This window comes from Phyllobates terribilis, unplaced genomic scaffold, assembly GCF_046119375.1.
Source record: "Phyllobates terribilis strain yellow unplaced genomic scaffold, ASM4611937v1 Scaffold_5__5_contigs__length_657084704, whole genome shotgun sequence".
Lineage (NCBI taxonomy): Eukaryota > Metazoa > Chordata > Amphibia > Anura > Dendrobatidae > Phyllobates > Phyllobates terribilis.
The window spans coordinates 79,692,491-79,709,111 of NW_027362765.1; positions in this window are offsets into that span (position 1 = coordinate 79,692,491).

Here is a 16,621-nt window from a genome sequence, read left to right on the forward strand (position 1 = left end):
AGGATAGGAAGTTTAAAGTCAGCATCTCTCTCCCAACCTCATCTGATCGGGAAGCTATAAAGATGCATTCTTTTGATGTGTATGCATCTTTACTCCATTGGGCTGAAGTAAAAAGTGCATGGCTGACATATTGTAAATTCATAGCTGTTGTTGATTCCCACCTCCTTTCTATAGGAAAACAAAAGGATTGGGCAGATTAGGAACCAATCAGCTTGATCCCTCTTTCCGCTAAAATTTCTCATCCAGTGATCGTAAACGGAACTTTTTAGCTTCAAATAAGTGAGACGCAAAATGGTCACATGGACCATGTCAACATGGTTTATGTCATTGCCCATTGTCATGCTGGCAGTTATACTAAAGGAATGTGTATAGTCTTGCCTAAAGGAGGACTGATATTATAATCAAATACGTTGAGTTTTGTGATCGTAACCTCCCAATAAAGGGCAGACTTTAGGAAGATGAAAGAGACGTCCTCCTGAGAAGTGGCGGTGACTGGAAAGATCTCAGCTGTTCTTTCCTCGTGATGTGCGTCACAGACACTCTCTTCTCCTGAGCTTCTGACTCCTCATTTCTTATCACAATGAGGTGGGCTATGCTGATGCTTTCTTCAAAGGGATTTAAGATGTCTTAAGTGGTTTAAACAATTTAGACTGTAAATTTAATGTTCTTCATGCTAAGAAAAAGTTAGTAGCATTTACGGAACTGGTTCTACAAATACACTTCTCAACATCGAAATTGCAGCACCAAGAAGGAAAAATCATGGAGCTATGGAAATCACAGGGTGGATAGACATGTCACTGATCTGCAAATAATGAAAAAATGGAAACAAAATTTTCACATTTTCAAAACATCTCGATTTATTCAGTATTGAGTATGAGAACCACATGGAGAAATCCCCACATTCTGAGGAATGTACTGCTGCGCTAAATTTTACTTGGGCAAATCATCAAGATCTGCTTCTGGCAGCTCCCTCTGTGGTTGCTGTCCAATGACATCCCAGATGTGCTCAATATAGATAAGCTCAGAAACTCTGCAGCATTGGTACCACGTTTAGGTCACGCAAGCTGCTCACAGCAGCATGAGCAACATGCGGCCTGGCGTTGTCTTGTTGAAAAATGGCTCTTGGGACACTTTCACATTCCCTTGTGAAGGCCTCTTGGTCTCCAGACCAATCTCCGGCTATTATTGCGTCCAAGACAAAAGCGAGACTAATAGCTGAAGATGACAGCCCTTGATCCTGGCTTCCATTGCCTTCTTGCTCTGCACCATGATGGTCTTTGATAGTGGTGGCATGAGGTCAGTGGAGCACCTGTAGCTGGACGTAGCATAATGTCATGCAAATGCCTTCTGGTTTGTGCAGACGCTGTTTGGCACCTTATGCTTGGTATGTGGTGTCCAATTTTACCTGCAGTACAAAATGGATCACCGTAGATATTTTTTGAAATGACGAGACCACATGGGCAACTCCATGAATAGGATTTCATGAGGGAACTTCACACTGGTCTTCCGGGGTTCATGTTGTGGGGTGATATAATGTACAGTAGCCGGACCGCTCTAGTCTTTATAACAACCCGGCGTTACATGGATTTGGGGGTAGAAGCAGAGGTGTGCCAAAGTGTCCCAGGATCTGTTTTTCAACAGAGCAACATACTCCCATGGCCTGCAGCGTCCCAGGACTTGTCTCCCATCGTGTACATCTGGGACATCACATCATTGGTCAGCAATCGCACAAGGAGCTGCCAGCCGGGAATTTTGATGGTAGGTCCAAGTGCATTCAGTTCCGTAGAACATTCCTCAGATAACCATTAATAACCTTACTGATAGCAGCCGAGTGTGTAAGTGCGGGGATTTCTGCTTGTTGTATTCATACTCCAGACTGACTAAATTGATTAATAATAATAATTAATTGATAATAATAATAAATTAATTTTTATCATTTCACAACTTTTCATTTTTGGTATTGCAGTTTCAACATTGAGGAGTGTATATGAATGGAAAAATTGGTCTTAAGTTGTTCATACACAGTAGATAAAAGTTGGTCGAACCTGCTGATATTGACCATCCAATGTATGTGAGAATGTCCCAACTCTCTCTGGATATTGGCCATGGATCTGGCATGTTGGATTTCAGTAATCCCAATTCTTCACTCCAATGGGAAAAAAGTGCCTAAGCTTAATGTTCATACTTGGCCAAGATTGAGCATGCATGTGTATCATGTGTGTGGGTGTAGGATGGAAAAGCTGTTGCCATAAAAAATCATATCGACTGAGGAATATCCAGTCGTGTATAGCCTGCTTTTTTAACCCTGATATCTGCCTTTGGGAACCTGGTGACTCTCGTAGGCATTTGATAGCTCAGCAACGTTGGTGGGGTTGGGATGACATACATCGACCGTGTATGAGTAGCTTTAGAGTCATTGGGGCTTCTAGTGGAACCATAACCCATATAAACTGGCCCCAAGATGATTCAGGTTTAAAGTTAAGATTCCAATCCACTTATACCATAACATTTAGATGCTCCCCACTATGCAATACAGTAGGTTTCTGATTCCACTGGCCAGAGACGTAAGTCACTGGCCAAACTCCTTGAGTACATCATGACCCCTCTGATCAAGTGTAGACAGTCCAATTTGTTTGTGAAGAGCTTCACTATTCATATGGACGGTGCACTGATGGTGGATTGTCTCAAAATTAGTCTTCTAGGAAAGAATAGGTAGGAATTTAGACTTCATGAGCCTTCCTAGTAGTAAAAAGAACTATATAATTCTAGCTTGGTAATTGTAAAAGTAAAATTGCTTGGGAGGAACATCTCCTCTATAATCGAGCTCTCGGCTCGACTACAACTTTGCCTCAAAGGATGTAATTTTTAGAAACCACCCAGAACTCCCATATCACTTGTGACAGACCGTCATTTACATTTCATCCATCAGTATCGAGTATTACTATTCTTTTCAACCCAAAATGCCACAAGTATTAAAACGGAAAGACTAAAAAAGAAGAAGATGACAGTAACAGAAATTCTTGCCTGGTCTTGTGGCTTTGGTAAAGCTGGTGTTTTCTATAAAACGCATTTAGAAAAAGGAAATGATGGGTTATCGAAATAGAGCATCTAAATATAGATAAGTGCTGGGTGTAAAAATCATTACAAAAACATCGTGCAGTGAGAATGGGCGAGAGAAAACTTACAATTGTAGACTATGGTCAGGAAGTTCACAACTACCATGGGTCAACCATCCATAGCGTAAAGTGGGCCCCATAACAAGAATTAAAATACTGCTCCTTATCCAAAAGGAAGAAGAAATAAGCAGATGCCAGATACTTCTGGTGGTGGATTATTTCCTATGAGTGCAAAAGGAGTGGGCATGTGGAAATCCAACATGTTCCATATTTCTTTCCCCATACATCTGCTGTTATGGGAGTGTCTGGATACCACCATACACATTAGAAGACCAGCTGATCCCATCAAGATCAGTTTGGGTGGGTTTGACAGATGTTTGTCTAATTTGTACGGTCACCTTGCATCACCCATTTCTGAATTGGGGACCTTAAAGGGGTTGGTCACTTTCTCTTATTAGTGCAGTTTTCTGTACACACATTGGCCAGCACTTCTAAAAGCTGCGATTCTATTGGAGGAGGCAGATGGACTAGTCTGGTCTTCTCCATAACCATTACGGTTAAAAAGATCCACAAGAAGGTGGCAAGACACCCTGCTGCTGAAGGCTGGGAAGGGGGAGAATGCTGCTGTCAGTCATAGAAGGGTAGGGATGGGGAGAATGCTGCTGTCAGTCATAGAAGGGTAGGGATGGGGAGAATGCTGCTGTCAGTCATAGAAGGGTAGGGATGGGGAGAATGCTGCTGTCAGTCATAGAAGGGTGGGGATGGGGAGAATGCTGCTGTCAGTCATAGAAGGGTAGGGATGGGGAGAATGCTGCTGTCAGTCATAGAAGAGTAGGGATGGGGAGAATGCTGCTGTCAGTCATAGAAGGGTAGGGATGGGGAGAATGCTGCTGTCAGTCATAGAAGGGTAGGGATGGGGAGAATGCTGCTGTCAGTCATAGAAGGGTAGGGATGGGAAGAATGCTGCTGTCAGTCATAGAAGGGTAGGGATGGGGAGAATGCTGCTGTCAGTCATAGAAGGGTAGGGATGGGGAGAATGCTGCTGTCAGTCATAGAAGGGTAGGGATGGGGAGAATGCTGCTGTCAGTCATAGAAGGGTAGGGATGGGGAGAATGCTGCTGTCAGTCATAGAAGGGTAGGGATGGGGAGAATGCTGCTGTCAGTCATAGAAGGGTAGGGATGGGGAGAATGCTGCTGTCAGTCATAGAAGGGTAGGGATGGGGAGAATGCTGCTGTCAGTCATAGAAGGGTAGGGATGGGGAGAATGCTGCTGTCAGTCATAGAAGGGTAGGGATGGGGAGAATGCTGCTGTCAGTCATAGAAGGGTAGGGATGGGGAGAATGCTGCTGTCAGTCATAGAAGGGTAGGGATGGGGAGAATGCTGCTGTCAGTCATAGAAGGGTAGGGATGGGGAGAATGCTGCTGTCAGTCATAGAAGGGTAGGGATGGGGAGAATGCTGCTGTCAGTCATAGAAGGGTAGGGATGGGGAGAATGCTGCTGTCAGTCATAGAAGGGTAGGGATGGGGAGAATGCTCCTGTCAGTCATAGAAGGGTAGGGATGGGGAGAATGCTGCTGTCAGTCATAGAAGGGTAGGGATGGGGAGAATGCTGCTGTCAGTCATAGAAAGGTAGGGATGGGGAGAATGCTGCTGTCAGTCATAGAAGGGTAGGGATGGGGAGAATGCTGCTGTCAGTCATAGAAGGGTAGGGATGGGGAGAATGCTGCTGTCAGTCATAGAAGGGTAGGGATGGGGAGAATGCTGCTGTCAGTCATAGAAGGGTAGGGATGGGGAGAATGCTGCTGTCAGTCATAGAAGGGTAGGGATGGGGAGAATGCTGCTGTCAGTCATAGAAGGATAGGGATGGGGAGAATGCTGCTGTCAGTCATAGAAGGGTAGGGATGGGGAGAATGCTGCTGTCAGTCATAGAAGGGTAGGGATGGGGAGAATGCTGCTGTCAGTCATAGAAGGGTAGGGATGGGGAGAATGCTGCTGTCAGTCATAGAAGGGTAGGGATGGGGAGAATGCTGCTGTCAGTCATAGAAGGGTAGGGATGGGGAGAATGCTGCTGTCAGTCATAGAAGGGTAGGGATGGGGAGAATGCTGCTGTCAGTCATAGAAGGGTAGGGATGGGGAGAATGCTGCTGTCAGTCATAGAAGGGTGGGGATGGGGGGAATGCTGCTGTCAGTCATAGAAGGGTAGGGATGGGGAGAATGCTGCTGTCAGTCATAGAAGGGTAGGGATGGGGAGAATGCTGCTGTCAGTCATAGAAGGGTAGGGATGGGGAGAATGCTGCTGTCAGTCATAGAAGGGTAGGGATGGGGAGAATGCTGCTGTCAGTCATAGAAGGGTAGGGATGGGGAGAATGCTGCTGTCAGTCAAAGAAGGGTAGGGATGGGGAGAATGCTGCTGTCAGTCATAGAAGGGTAGGGATGGGGAGAATGCTGCTGTCAGTCATAGAAGGGTAGGGATGGGGAGAATGCTGCTGTCAGTCATAGAAGGGTAGGGATGGGGAGAATGCTGCTGTCAGTCATAGAAGGGTAGGGATGGGGAGAATGCTGCTGTCAGTCATAGAAGGGTAGGGATGGGGAGAATGCTGCTGTCAGTCATAGAAGGGTAGGGATGGGGAGAATGCTGCTGTCAGTCATAGAAGGGTAGGGATGGGGAGAATGCTGCTGTCAGTCATAGAAGGGTAGGGATGGGGAGAATGCTGCTGTCAGTCATAGAAGGGTAGGGATGGGGAGAATGCTGCTGTCAGTCATAGAAGGGTGGGGATGGGGAGAATGCTGCTGTCAGTCATAGAAGGGTAGGGATGGGGAGAATGCTGCTGTCAGTCATAGAAGGGTAGGGATGGGGAGAATGCTGCTGTTAGTCATAGAAGGGTAGGGATGGGGAGAATGCTGCTGTCACTCATAGAAGGGTAGGGATGGGGAGAATGCTGCTGTCAGTCATAGAAGGGTAGGGATGGGGAGAATGCTGCTGTCAGTCAAAGAAGGGTAGGGATGGGGAGAATGCTGCTGTCAGTCATAGAAGGGTAGGGATGGGGAGAATGCTGCTGTCAGTCATAGAAGGGTAGGGATGGGGAGAATGCTGCTGTCAGTCATAGAAGGGTAGGGATGGGGAGAATGCTGCTGTCAGTCATAGAAGGGTAGGGATGGGGAGAATGCTGCTGTCAGTCATAGAAGGGTAGGGATGGGGAGAATGCTGCTGTCAGTCATAGAAGGGTAGGGATGGGGAGAATGCTGCTGTCAGTCATAGAAGGGTAGGGATGGGGAGAATGCTGCTGTCAGTCATAGAAGGGTAGGGATGGGGAGAATGCTGCTGTCAGTCATAGAAGGGTAGGGATGGGGAGAATGCTGCTGTCAGTCATAGAAGGGTAGGGATGGGGAGAATGCTGCTGTCAGTCATAGAAGGGTGGGGATGGGGGGAATGCTGCTGTCAGTCATAGAAGGGTAGGGATGGGGAGAATGCTGCTGTCAGTCATAGAAGGGTAGGGATGGGGAGAATGCTGCTGTCAGTCATAGAAGGGTAGGGATGGGGAGAATGCTGCTGTCAGTCATAGAAGGGTAGGGATGGGGAGAATGCTGCTGTCAGTCATAGAAGGGTAGGGATGGGGAGAATGCTGCTGTCAGTCATAGAAGGGTAGGGATGGGGAGAATGCTGCTGTCAGTCATAGAAGGGTAGGGATGGGGAGAATGCTGCTGTCAGTCATAGAAGGGTAGGGATGGGGAGAATGCTGCTGTCAGTCATAGAAGGGTAGGGATGGGGAGAATGCTGCTGTCAGTCATAGAAGGGTAGGGATGGGGAGAATGCTGCTGTCAGTCATAGAAGGGTGGGGATGGGGGGAATGCTGCTGTCAGTCATAGAAGGGTAGGGATGGGGAGAATGCTGCTGTCAGTCATAGAAGGGTAGGGATGGGGAGAATGCTGCTGTCAGTCATAGAAGGGTAGGGATGGGGAGAATGCTGCTGTCAGTCATAGAAGGGTGGGGATGGGGAGAATGCTGCTGTCAGTCATAGAAGGGTAGGGATGGGGAGAATGCTGCTGTCAGTCAAAGAAGGGTAGGGATGGGGAGAATGCTGCTGTCAGTCATAGAAGGGTAGGGATGGGGAGAATGCTGCTGTCAGTCATAGAAGGGTAGGGATGGGGAGAATGCTGCTGTCAGTCATAGAAGGGTAGGGATGGGGAGAATGCTGCTGTCAGTCATAGAAGGGTAGGGATGGGGAGAATGCTGCTGTCAGTCATAGAAGGGTAGGGATGGGGAGAATGCTGCTGTCAGTCATAGAAGGGTAGGGATGGGGAGAATGCTGCTGTCAGTCATAGAAGGGTAGGGATGGGGAGAATGCTGCTGTCAGTCATAGAAGGGTAGGGATGGGGAGAATGCTGCTGTCAGTCATAGAAGGGTAGGGATGGGGAGAATGCTGCTGTCAGTCATAGAAGGGTGGGGATGGGGAGAATGCTGCTGTCAGTCATAGAAGGGTAGGGATGGGGAGAATGCTGCTGTCAGTCATAGAAGGGTAGGGATGGGGAGAATGCTGCTGTTAGTCATAGAAGGGTAGGGATGGGGAGAATGCTGCTGTCACTCATAGAAGGGTAGGGATGGGGAGAATGCTGCTGTCAGTCATAGAAGGGTAGGGATGGGGAGAATGCTGCTGTCAGTCAAAGAAGGGTAGGGATGGGGAGAATGCTGCTGTCAGTCATAGAAGGGTAGGGATGGGGAGAATGCTGCTGTCAGTCATAGAAGGGTAGGGATGGGGAGAATGCTGCTGTCAGTCATAGAAGGGTAGGGATGGGGAGAATGCTGCTGTCAGTCATAGAAGGGTAGGGATGGGGAGAATGCTGCTGTCAGTCATAGAAGGGTAGGGATGGGGAGAATGCTGCTGTCAGTCATAGAAGGGTAGGGATGGGGAGAATGCTGCTGTCAGTCATAGAAGGGTAGGGATGGGGAGAATGCTGCTGTCAGTCATAGAAGGGTAGGGATGGGGAGAATGCTGCTGTCAGTCATAGAAGGGTAGGGATGGGGAGAATGCTGCTGTCAGTCATAGAAGGGTAGGGATGGGGAGAATGCTGCTGTCAGTCATAGAAGGGTGGGGATGGGGGGAATGCTGCTGTCAGTCATAGAAGGGTAGGGATGGGGAGAATGCTGCTGTCAGTCATAGAAGGGTAGGGATGGGGAGAATGCTGCTGTCAGTCATAGAAGGGTAGGGATGGGGAGAATGCTGCTGTCAGTCATAGAAGGGTAGGGATGGGGAGAATGCTGCTGTCAGTCATAGAAGGGTAGGGATGGGGAGAATGCTGCTGTCAGTCAAAGAAGGGTAGGGATGGGGAGAATGCTGCTGTCAGTCATAGAAGGGTAGGGATGGGGAGAATGCTGCTGTCAGTCATAGAAGGGTAGGGATGGGGAGAATGCTGCTGTCAGTCATAGAAGGGTAGGGATGGGGAGAATGCTGCTGTCAGTCATAGAAGGGTAGGGATGGGGAGAATGCTGCTGTCAGTCATATAAGAGTAGGGATGGGGAGAATGCTGCTGTCAGTCATAGAAGGGTAGGGATGGGGAGAATGCTGCTGTCAGTCATAGAAGGGTAGGGATGGGGAGAATGCTGCTGTCAGTCATAGAAGGGTAGGGATGGGGAGAATGCTGCTGTCAGTCATAGAAGGGTAGGGATGGGGAGAATGCTGCTGTCAGTCATAGAAGGGTGGGGATGGGGAGAATGCTGCTGTCAGTCATAGAAGGGTAGGGATGGGGAGAATGCTGCTGTCAGTCATAGAAGGGTAGGGATGGGGAGAATGCTGCTGTTAGTCATAGAAGGGTAGGGATGGGGAGAATGCTGCTGTCAGTCATAGAAGGGTAGGGATGGGGAGAATGCTGCTGTCAGTCATAGAAGGGTAGGGATGGGGAGAATGCTGCTGTCAGTCAAAGAAGGGTAGGGATGGGGAGAATGCTGCTGTCAGTCATAGAAGGGTAGGGATGGGGAGAATGCTGCTGTCAGTCATAGAAGGGTAGGGATGGGGAGAATGCTGCTGTCAGTCATAGAAGGGTAGGGATGGGGAGAATGCTGCTGTCAGTCATAGAAGGGTAGGGATGGGGAGAATGCTGCTGTCAGTCATAGAAGGGTAGGGATGGGGAGAATGCTGCTGTCAGTCATAGAAGGGTAGGGATGGGGAGAATGCTGCTGTCAGTCATAGAAGGGTAGGGATGGGGAGAATGCTGCTGTCAGTCATAGAAGGGTAGGGATGGGGAGAATGCTGCTGTCAGTCATAGAAGGGTAGGGATGGGGAGAATGCTGCTGTCAGTCATAGAAGGGTAGGGATGGGGAGAATGCTGCTGTCAGTCATAGAAGGGTAGGGATGGGGAGAATGCTGCTGTCAGTCATAGAAGGGTAGGGATGGGGAGAATGCTGCTGTCAGTCATAGAAGGGTAGGGATGGGGAGAATGCTGCTGTCAGTCATAGAAGGGTAGGGATGGGGAGAATGCTGCTGTCAGTCATAGAAGGGTAGGGATGGGGAGAATGCTGCTGTCAGTCATAGAAGGGTGGGGATGGGGAGAATGCTGCTGTCAGTCATAGAAGGGTAGGGATGGGGAGAATGCTGCTGTCAGTCATAGAAGGGTAGGGATGGGGAGAATGCTGCTGTTAGTCATAGAAGGGTAGGGATGGGGAGAATGCTGCTGTCACTCATAGAAGGGTAGGGATGGGGAGAATGCTGCTGTCAGTCATAGAAGGGTAGGGATGGGGAGAATGCTGCTGTCAGTCAAAGAAGGGTAGGGATGGGGAGAATGCTGCTGTCAGTCATAGAAGGGTAGGGATGGGGAGAATGCTGCTGTCAGTCATAGAAGGGTAGGGATGGGGAGAATGCTGCTGTCAGTCATAGAAGGGTAGGGATGGGGAGAATGCTGCTGTCAGTTATAGAAGGGTAGGGATGGGGAGAATGCTGCTGTCAGTCATAGAAGGGTAGGGATGGGGAGAATGCTGCTGTCAGTCATAGAAGGGTAGGGATGGGGAGAATGCTGCTGTCAGTCATAGAAGGGTAGGGATGGGGAGAATGCTGCTGTCAGTCATAGAAGGGTAGGGATGGGGAGAATGCTGCTGTCAGTCATAGAAGGGTAGGGATGGGGAGAATGCTGCTGTCAGTCATAGAAGGGTAGGGATGGGGAGAATGCTGCTGTCAGTCATAGAAGGGTGGGGATGGGGGGAATGCTGCTGTCAGTCATAGAAGGGTAGGGATGGGGAGAATGCTGCTGTCAGTCATAGAAGGGTAGGGATGGGGAGAATGCTGCTGTCAGTCATAGAAGGGTAGGGATGGGGAGAATGCTGCTGTCAGTCATAGAAGGGTAGGGATGGGGAGAATGCTGCTGTCAGTCATAGAAGGGTAGGGATGGGGAGAATGCTGCTGTCAGTCAAAGAAGGGTAGGGATGGGGAGAATGCTGCTGTCAGTCATAGAAGGGTAGGGATGGGGAGAATGCTGCTGTCAGTCATAGAAGGGTAGGGATGGGGAGAATGCTGCTGTCAGTCATAGAAGGGTAGGGATGGGGAGAATGCTGCTGTCAGTCATAGAAGGGTAGGGATGGGGAGAATGCTGCTGTCAGTCATATAAGAGTAGGGATGGGGAGAATGCTGCTGTCAGTCATAGAAGGGTAGGGATGGGGAGAATGCTGCTGTCAGTCATAGAAGGGTAGGGATGGGGAGAATGCTGCTGTCAGTCATAGAAGGGTAGGGATGGGGAGAATGCTGCTGTCAGTCATAGAAGGGTAGGGATGGGGAGAATGCTGCTGTCAGTCATAGAAGGGTGGGGATGGGGAGAATGCTGCTGTCAGTCATAGAAGGGTAGGGATGGGGAGAATGCTGCTGTCAGTCATAGAAGGGTAGGGATGGGGAGAATGCTGCTGTTAGTCATAGAAGGGTAGGGATGGGGAGAATGCTGCTGTCAGTCATAGAAGGGTAGGGATGGGGAGAATGCTGCTGTCAGTCATAGAAGGGTAGGGATGGGGAGAATGCTGCTGTCAGTCAAAGAAGGGTAGGGATGGGGAGAATGCTGCTGTCAGTCATAGAAGGGTAGGGATGGGGAGAATGCTGCTGTCAGTCATAGAAGGGTAGGGATGGGGAGAATGCTGCTGTCAGTCATAGAAGGGTAGGGATGGGGAGAATGCTGCTGTCAGTCATAGAAGGGTAGGGATGGGGAGAATGCTGCTGTCAGTCATAGAAGGGTAGGGATGGGGAGAATGCTGCTGTCAGTCATAGAAGGGTAGGGATGGGGAGAATGCTGCTGTCAGTCATAGAAGGGTAGGGATGGGGAGAATGCTGCTGTCAGTCATAGAAGGGTAGGGATGGGGAGAATGCTGCGGTTGTAAGTTTTTGTTTTGCAGAGGGTGATTTGGAAATCCTGAACACCAGTGAAACACTTCACTGGTTGTAGTTGATGTAGTTTGGTGGAGGGGACGGACGAGCAAGTTAGCGGGAAAGGCCATTATAATTAACAACATAAAGTCTTTTACTGAGGTAGAAGTTGAAAAGACATAACAAATAACTAGCTTCAGACTGGATGGTATTCACACTTGGATATGACAGAGCTTTCATACAGATGGTTAGACATGGCAGCATTTTACATTCCTTCTACAATATGATCTTACAGTCATATGAATCCATTTTAGCAAAATCCATCTTTACTACTTCCTGCACACCGGCTGCAGCCTTTCTAGATGCTCTCATGAGACACGAAATAGAATTCCTTCTCTAAGGCCATGTGCCCACGATGCAGAAATGCTGCGGATTTTTCCTGAGCATTTCTGCATCTCCCTGGCAGAAAAAAACGCATGCGGATTGTACATGCGGATTGTACATGCGTTTTTTCTGCCAGGTAGATTTCGCATGTCAAGCGCTTTCCAGGCGATTTTAGCATCACTTGGAAAGTGCTTGACAAAATGGTCACACTATATAAATCCATGCAACCGGCATGGATTTATATAGTGTGACCAAGTTATGATGCTGCAAATGCAGCATCAATACTAAAAAAAAGACTAAAAATGTTGAAAAATAAAAAAAAACATTATACTCACCTTCCGATGGCCCCCGGTCTCCTCTACGGTGCGTCCGGTGTTTTCAGCTGCTCGCGGTGCTCTAAAAAGGACCTTCCATGACGTCATTTAGTCATGTGACAGGTCACGCGACCGCCGACGTCAGCAGTTGCGTGAACTGTCACATGACTAAATGACATCATGGAAGTGACTCGCCCCCAGGGCCGTGGGGTACTTGGCAGCCGGGCCTCTGGATGCCGGTTGGCGGGGAATATCACGGTGGCTGGCCCGGTCCGTGACCCAGGGCGGTCAGTGCAAAAAGGGGTTATTTTTAGAAAGTTTGTGACGCCACCTGTGGTGTCTGGTGAGGATCACCAGCGCTGCAACAGTCCTCTGAGGCAGATGTTAGAGCAGCAAGTGATGGGACGGCTCCCCACAGGTGGAGCAGGCCTCAGGGCAGTGTAGTAGAGGAGAGTGGGTTGCGCTGGGCGTTGTAGTGCAGGGGGAATAATGGCGCCGATGAAGGAATGGACAGAGGCAGTGCAGTGCAGTCATCCAAGATTTTACTCACAGTTCTTTAGACACTTCACAGGTGCACTATACAGGTAAAGGCCTCCCGCGTCGCGCTGCGTTCACCGGGCAGAGGTTCAATCCTTCCTCAGGCAACTTGGGAATACCTGGCAGAACCCCACTTTCCCGTGTTCCTACTTTGAAAGTCTTTACTCTGGTCCTTCTCCCTCCTGCTCTGCGCTGCCCACTCTCAATCCCGCTCGGGTGCTCTGAAGTCCTTCCTGTACGTCGGATCCTGGACCTACTTGACCCTCCTGGGGATTAGAATTCCGCAGCAATCCCTCTGTCTTCTGACAGATGCGGGGCGTACGGGTGCCGTCCTGCACGCGCCGTACCCCCTGGGATCCTTTCTGTAGAACGGAGCCTACTCCCTGCTCCCCTCCGGGGCCTTCTGACCTGGCCCTAACTGTGGAGCAGATCTCCTCCTGAGACTCTGCTCCCGGACTGTTCTTCTGAACTGTCCCGAGCTGTTCTTCTGAACTGTCCCGAGCTGTTCTTCTGAACTGCTCCCTGACTCTGATCTCTCCTTCTCCTGGGCCTCTCACTAGGCCTGCCTCCGGAGCAGAGTTCCTGCAGAGCCTCTGCTCCTTTCAGTTCTCCTTCTCTGACTGACTAATCTTTCTAAGATGGCTTCCCTATATATACTCCTACCAAAGTGCTCCCTCTAACTACTTCCTCCTCCCACACCCACTACTGGTTCTCCCTACCTTTGGGTCCCCCCCCACTCCAGCCAGGGTCAGGGCTCAGCAACTGCGCTCTGCATGTTGCCCTTCCAGCCGGCCAGGAGCAGTGTAGTGTTGGATGCAGGTGTTTTGGGGTTCCGTGCAGCACTCCCATCTTACCTGAGAGAAGGGGGACACCACACCTCTGGAGGAGGTGCAGTACCTCTGTGGCGACTGAACCCTCAGGGGCGCCACATTAGGTCATTTTACATCACCGCGAGCTGCCGAAGAGCCAGCAGCGCCGCCGGGAGCAGACAGGGGGCCATCGGAAGGTGAGTATATGTTTTTTTTAAATTTTAATTTTTTTTTAACTACAGGTACTATGGTACCCTGGTCTGGAGGAGAGTCTCCTCTTCTCCAGACCCGGGTACCATCCGCACATTGAATCGCTTAATATCTGCATATGCACATGTAGTCATGCGGATGTTATGCGGTCCAATGCAAGTCAATGGCGGCCATTTTGCCAAGATTCCGCACAATTAATGGTTGTGCTGTGGATTTTTCCGCAATGATAATAAGCAGCGGAAATTTCCGCAGCATGTGCATAGCACATGCGAATTATCATTGGGAAACCTGGCAGACAACTTAACAAGTGTTTTTAATGCGTTCCCGCCACGGGAATGCATTAAATCGGCATCGTGGGCACACAGCCTAAATCTTCCACATTAGGTTGGCACCTCACAATCCACTACTGTATCAGGACGACCTTGTCCAGCCCACAGTAGTCTGGGGACTACCAACAGCTCTCCACCACCATGGTTCCAAACTATGTTCTCGTTCGGATCTCTCCCAGATTTCCACTAAGCTGCCCTCACTTCCAGGATAATGCTTCTGCCACTTTTGCTGGATCCCTGTTCTAGTAGCATTTGCTTTCTGTCTGGCTGATGCTCCCTGTGCTGTAACTACAGGCACTATGGTGTACTAGGCCTCAACACCCCCTTATAAAGCTGGGACTCCTCCCTGAGCTTCACACTAATTGCTAATCCTTTCCATACCAAAACTCCTGCTGCTAGCAATAGCTTTCATAGTGCACTTATAAATCAATTCAGGAGCTGAAAAATATATGAGATGTGTGTCGGTTCACCAGAGTGACATAATTGTATAAATCTGTATCCACACCAGTATAACACTGTACTTGTTGAAAGACTGTGTATATATTTTGATGCAAGTTTTTAACTCTGTGTGAATGATTTAAAATGCATTGTATTACATGATTATATAGAGACGTAAGAATAAGCAGTTAATATATTGATTATAGAGAGTTCATTGCATGTTGTTAGAGGGTAGTAACGGTGAAATTTGCCCAACAACCAAAGAAGAGTTGGTGATTGGTCTAGCTCCATTGTGGGAGGGGCTTAGTTAATGTGCTCAGGGGATTTCCCAGTTGAAAGTACATGACAGGAATAAGTGGAGTGGCCATCTTGGAGTAGTCTGGAATATGTCCTGAACAGAAGAGGATGCGCTGGAAGGTAATTCAGCAGCATCTGCTTGTGAGAACACCCCATTGACACCAGAGAAGCGGCATATTGGAGCTGAGTGGAACCTGTCCAGGTTTGAGGAGATTCCTGTCAGAAATGCTGCTAAGAAACGATAAAGCCAGAACCTACAGTGAAGAAGTGTTGGACACTGCAAGGAATTAAGCCACAAGCATTATTGGTACCGCTCACAGGTTGAAAGGTCCCATTAGTGAGTAGATATTCACTCATCACATAACATTTTGGTGCCAAAATATTTTAGGCTGAGATAAAGCCTGTAGTTAGTTAGTTAGGTATGTTGACTGCTTCACACAATGTTGGTTGCTAATACCAGCTTCCAGAACTTTCAGATTCATTTTCACGGTTTCTGTTTGTGACTCGCCCCCTGGGCCGTGGGGCACTCGAAACCGGGCAATAGGGAGACGATGGGGGTAGTAGTGGCGACCCGGTCCCGTGGCTCAGGGAGGTCAGACCAGTGGCAGTCTTTTAGATGTCTTAGATAATGTCCGACTACGCCACCCGTGGATTGCGGTTATTAGGACAGCCGCTGCAGGGCAGACTGCTGGGGCCGATGATGTATGCAGCTGGGATGGTGTGACTCCCCACGGGAAGAGTGCGGCCCCAGGGCAGTGTAGTGGATGGTGGTGAGAGTCCCAGTACCGGTAATGCCGGAGGAGCGAAAAAGCACAGACAACGTACTGCAGTCCAGGGTCTTTACTCACGGTTAATATCCAAGTCACTTCTGCAGGGAATGACTGCCCGAGCCGTGCTGGGTCCACCAGGTGAGGGGCTCGGTCAACTCCCAGGCAGCTCAGGAGTATGGCTCAGGACCCCCTTTAATCCTTCCTCTGGCGTGCCTCACCAGTGACCCACTTTTGTCCAGCTACCGCGGACTTGTGCGGTTAAACGTGGGCCCTGTCCTCCGCTGTCCTATATGGTGCCTTCCTAGCAGGTTTGATGAGGTGTCGCACCAATAAATGATCACGACGTCCGGTCTTTGGCTGAGGGTAGTTTCTCCTCCACCAACTTGGGATCCGGCACCCTTAATCTGCCTGACCCTGCACCCTGGATTCTCGTGGGTTCTTAGGGTCCTTTCCACATTCTTGTTCCTGAGCTCTTCTGTTTCTCTGTCTCTCCTCCTTCTTTCCTGTTCCTTCTTCTCCTCCCTTCTCGTGGAGCTGGGCTGAGGTGACACCACAGCTCCCCTTCACCTCCTCCTCGGCCTCTCACTAGGCCCTCCTGGAGTAGAGTTCCTACAGAGCCTCTACTCCCTGTCTTCTCCTCTCTGGACAGGACTTCTCCCAGAGCTAAGATGGTGCCCACCTTTTATACCTCCCTCTAGCCATGAGCCCAGGTGACCAGCAACCAATGGGCTCCTACCTACGCTCAGGAACCAAGACCTATCTGCCCCTACAGCACTGGGTGTTCCACCCCCCTCCCCACTCCAGACAGGGACATAGTCGGTCGTGCCTGCACTTCTGTCTAGTGGGAGCACCGTTGAGCTGTCCCTCGGAAATGGGGTGTGTGTGCTGTATGCAGCTACCTGAGCCCTGGTCCATACTCCATCCTTACCTGGGAGTGGAATACCACACCTCTGGCAGAGGTGCAATACCCCTGTAGTGGCCGAACCCTCGGGGTGCTACATTTGTTTAATAACTGAAAATCCGAATCCACTTTGAAGTGCCGACACGGCACACAACGGACTCCGGACCACACTTGAACTCCATT